Raw genomic sequence first — 5422 nt, 5'->3', positions numbered from 1 at the left:
AGACTTCCGGAGTTACGTTCATGGGTGGTGATTATACAACGTCAGGAGTGGCGAGACAGGCCACTATGCAGCCTACCGGCCTATCACTTCATAATGATTCCGTTCGCATGTCTTTCGTTTCGCATATGTTCTCGAAAAGACACCAGTTGCCCATTTACATGCATGCATGAAATCACTCGACAATACACCTTGACAGCACGCACGCACGCACGCACGTGTGCGCGCCCGCGAACACACACACACACACACACACACACTCACACACACACACTCTCTCTCTCTCTCTCTCTCTCTCTCCCCCCCTCCCTCTCTCTCTCTCTCTCTCTCACACACACACACACATCCAGAGCTATTTCCAGGAAGTTCATTCCGTCACAACATTAATGCCAACAGTCACGTGCAAATCGATCGTCTCTTCTGATATTTCATTGTAATAACATTACCATCATAACAACCGATTTCACAAAATGTTAAGGAACGGCACTTCATAAACAGCATGTATAAACTCTTAAAATGTGAACAAACCAAGATATTATCTAAAGTATGCAGTGTGCATATAGCCTACCACAGAGTCTCTCATTGATCACATTAACAGCTGTTTCAGAAACATGTGCACTATGAACACTTTAAAAAAAAAAAAATCGAAAATTCGATGTTTCGGCCCGAAATGACAGTTATTAAGTGGCTTATGAACGAAAGCTGTTTTTTTTTGTTGTTGTTTTTGTTGTTGTTGTTGGTGGTGGTGGTGGTTTTCATTTCACTGTAAAATATTTGTATTTGTATTTCTTTTTATCACAACAGATTTCTCTGTGTGAAATTCAGGCTGCTCTCCCCAGTGGAGGGGGAGAAAATATCGGCGGCTGAGCCATGATTCGAACCAGCGCGCTCAGATTCTCTCTCGCTTCCTAGGCGGACGCGTTGCCACTAGGCCATCATATGGAAGTGCATGTGCAAGAAAGCTCCACAGTTTAACTCTCTCCATACGAACGGCGAAAGAGACGACGTTAACAGCGTTTCACCCCAATTACCATCATCAAAATATTGCAAGCGGAAGGCTCTTATACTGAAGAGGTGAATGTTGACAAAGAATACCACAATTCTGACGACGGAAGCTAAAGGTTGCGTCATTCAGACACCCACTGGACATCCGAGGGGTCTGTAGAGGAGAAGAGAGGACTGGCCGTACTGAGTGAGTTAAACGTGGTGCATTTTACTTTATTTGTATACGCCGCTGTTAAGCATCATTTCACCATTCCTGCAACAAGACACTGGTGCAAGTTCTGAAGTCGTCCTTAAATTTTTGTGACCCCTGTACTTGATACGTTCATTCGTTTAGTTTGTCAGTGGTGTCTGTCTGTCTGTCTGTCTTTCTCCCGCCCACCTTCTTTCTCTCTGTCTGTCTGTCCTGCCTCTTTCGGCTGAATATTGTATTGTATTGTATTGTATTGTATTGTATTGTATTGTATTGTATCAGTTTCTCTTTTTATCACAACAGATTTCTCTGTGTGAAATTCGGGCTGCTGTACCCAGGGAGAGCGCGTCGCTACACTACAGCGTCACTTTTTTTTTTTTTTTTTTTTTTTTTGCCTGCGTGCAGTTTTATTTGTTTTTCCTATCGAAGTGGATTTTTCTATAGAATTCTGCCAGGAACAACCCTTTTGTTGCCGTGGGTTCTTTTACGTGCGCTGAGTGCATGCTGCAGACGGGACCTTAGTTTATCGTCTCATCCGAATGACTATACGTCCAGACCTACTACTCAAGCTCTAGTGGAGGGGGAGAAAATATCGGCGGCTGAGCCGTGATTCGAACCAGCGCGCTCAGATTCTCTTGCTTCCTAGGTAGACGCGTTACCTCTAGGTCATTATTCTTTGTTCTTGTCTGACTCTGTCAGTTTGTTTCTGAGTCTGTATGTCTCTGCCTCTGTCTGTCTGTCTGTCTCTCTATCTTTGGCTGTCTATCCGTTTCCCTCACTAACAGCACCTCCATCCCGGTCAAGAAGAAGAAGGAGGAGGAGGGGCGGGGGGGGTGGGGGGGGAGGAAGAGAAAGAGGAGGAAAAGAAGGAGGAGGAGGAGGAAGAGGAGGAGGAAAAATGGAAAACTTGAAGAAGGACGAGGAGGTGGGGGAGGAAGAGAAGAAGAAGGAGGAGGAGGGGGGAGGAAGAGAAGAAGAAGGAGGAGGAGGGGGGAGGAAGAGAAGAAGAAGGAGGAGGAGGAGGGGGAGGAAGAGAAGAAGAAGGAAGAGGAGGGGGGAGGAAGAGAAGAAGAAGGAGGAGGGGGGGGGGAGGAAGAGAAGGAGGAGAAGGATGAGGAGGAGGAAGAGAAGAAGAAGGAGGAGGAGGAGGGGGAGGAAGAGGAGGAGGGGGAGAAGAAGAAGGAGGAGGAGAAGAAGGAGGGGAGGGGAGAGAACGAGGAGGAGAAAAAAAAAAGGGAAACTTGAAGAAGGAGAAGAAGAAGAAGGAGGAAGAGGAGGAAGAAGAAGAAGAAGCACAAGCGAGAGAAAACGACGTCAATAAAGATGATATGACAAAACACAGACACAGACACCCCATCTCAACTGTCAGCTCCGACAATCGTTATCTGATAACCTTTTCATGGCGCTGACATTCTACTTCCACTTCGACGAAATCCAACTTGCTCGTATGACACTCCGTCGCACACACTCGCAAGCGCAGACACATACATACACATATATACCCCCTCAAACCCTCCCCCCACCCCCCAATCCCCTCCCCCCCCCCTTCCCCGACCCCAAACTCCCCATTGGCAGACGCGCCCGCGCGCGCACACACACACACACATACACACAGGCGCGCGCGCGCGCGAGCAAGTCACACAGATGGCACACTAGAAACTATCACCATAACTTCATGTTTTTTGCCGCTTTTTTTTTTTCCCCGAGTCGAATACACACATTATACTTAACCTTTCAATTAGAATATAAGAATGAGGTCAGTATACGGTAGTCAATGTGGAAATTGTGTATTGCTGGTGGTGGTGGTGGTGGTGGTGTCGTTTTTGTTGCTTCTCCTTCTCCTCCTCCTCCTCCTCCTTTCCCCTAGCTCCCCCCCCCCCACCTCATCCCCCCACACCCTGCAAGTCTTCTTTCTTCTCCTTCTCCTTCTGTCTTTTTCTCCTCCTTCTTTCGTAGGTTTCAACACCCACTGACGTTCATTTGTGTGTGTGGGAGTTGGTCTTTTATTTGAATGGCTTTCATTTCTTTTTTTTCTTTTTTTTTCTTCTTTTTTTTTTTACCGTCAGCAATTCAGTAGGTAGCCACACTCCGTTTTCGGAGGTGTACTACATACCTGCATGAGTATAATTATTATTTGTGTTTCCCGCAAAACTCTCCGAACTCCGACATGGATGATGACGATATATTTTATATTGTATCTACTGCATGGAGTGTTGTGCGAACTGAGGACATAAAACCAGCAGGTCTGCATGTAATTTACAAGAAAGATCGGTTTAAAAAAGGAACTGATAAAAGACCAAAGACAACAACAACAAGAGAGGCAAGGCCTTCAAGACTCACTTGTGATACACTTAAAAAAAATCCAAGCTTTTTATATATTGAGTATAATTTCAAAATGCAATGTTTAAGATGAGAAAGATCAGTTTAAAGCAAATTAAGTCCCCTAGAATTAATTACAGAGTAATTTCCCTTTTTTAAATATCTGCACCAAAACGTTTGTAAACTAAATAAAACTTCCATGCTTAGCAAAAGAAGTTCCTGTTTGAACAAAAAATGATAATAATGACTGCTCTTGTTGTAGGGTCAGAATATCAGATCAAAGTGCCAAGTTTAGAGAATACAAAAAATATAAATATAACAGTAAATGCAGTTTGCATATAATTAGGCTTCATTTAAAAAAAAATTTTTGTGCCCATCCCAGAGGTGCAATATTGTTTTAAACAAGATGACTGAAAGAACTGAATTTTTCCTATTTTTATGCCTAATTTGGTGTCAACTGACAAAGTATTTGCAGAGAAAATGTCAATGTTAAAGTTTACCACGGACACACAGACACACACACACACAGACAACCGAACACCGGGTTAACTCTCTCCATACGAACGGCGAAAGAGACGACGTTAACAGCGTTTCACCCCAGTTACCATCATCAAAATATTGCAAGCGGAAGGCTCTTATACTGAAGAGGTGAATGTTGACAAAGAATACCACAATTCTGACGACGGAAGCTAAAGGTTGGGTCATTCAGACACCCACTGGACATCCGAGGGGTCTGTGTAGAGGAGAAGAGAGGACTGGCCGTATTGAGTGAGTTAAAACATAGGCTCACTTTGTTTACAACAAAAACCCTGATCTTCAGCATCAGCACGTCCTGGATTCGAACCGGGGTCCGCGGAGTCTGGCCTCAGGTTGAAAACTGTTTCAACATAAAGTTCTAATCACTTGGCTATTCCGGATCTGCCTCTGTTTCACTCCCCCCCCCCCTCCCCCACCCCCCTCGGCCCCTCCCTCCCTCCCTCCCTCTCTCTCTCACTCCCTCTCCTTGTGTTTGTTACTATATTGCACCCCATCATGAGAAACAGTGGCCTTTTGTTATAAATAATAGACGGGCGCAATAGCCGAGTGGTTAAAGCGTTGGACTGTCAATCTGAGGGACCTGGGTTCGAATCACGGTGACGGCGCCTGGTGGGTAAAGGGTGGAGATTTTTTACGATCTCCCAGGTCAACATATGTGCAGACCTGCCAGTGCCTGAACCCCCTTCGTGTGTAAACGCATGCAGAAGATCAAATACGCACGTTAAAGATCCTGTAATCCATGTCAGCGTTCGGTGGGTTATGGAAACACTGAAGAACATACCCAGCATGCACACCCCCGAAAACGGAGTATGGCTGTCTACATGGCGGGGTAAAAACGGTCATACACGTAAAAGCCCACTCGTGTGCATACGAGTGAACGTAGAAGAAGAAGAAGAAGAAGTTATAAATAATACACCCGTATAGCATCCACCCACTAAACAACAACACACAGACATACAGACACACACACACACACACACACACACACACACACACACACACACAAGAATCACTGAAGAACTATCAAGAATATTCAATCCTTTCACCCCTTTTGGGGTATGGTGGACAGTATATAAAGCAATAGTATTGTACACCAAAATTAAACATAAACAATTAAAATAACATAACCATCAGAAACAAAATACAAACTATATTATGAAACACAGCATAAATGATGATAGTATTTTTCTGGTATTAAAACCTCAGGATAGATCAGACTACGTTGCTCATCTTTATAATAATAATAATAATAACATTTTATTTTTATATAGCGCTATAATACAAGCATAAGCAAGCTCTAAGCGCTTTACAATCCAGTACCTAAAGTGAAACAAGAAAGCATATAAAAAGTAGTAGAAACATAAAACAGAATCA

This window comes from Babylonia areolata, chromosome 13 (assembly GCF_041734735.1).
Source record: "Babylonia areolata isolate BAREFJ2019XMU chromosome 13, ASM4173473v1, whole genome shotgun sequence".
Lineage (NCBI taxonomy): Eukaryota > Metazoa > Mollusca > Gastropoda > Neogastropoda > Buccinidae > Babylonia > Babylonia areolata.
Note: the sequence above shows the minus strand (reverse complement) of the source record.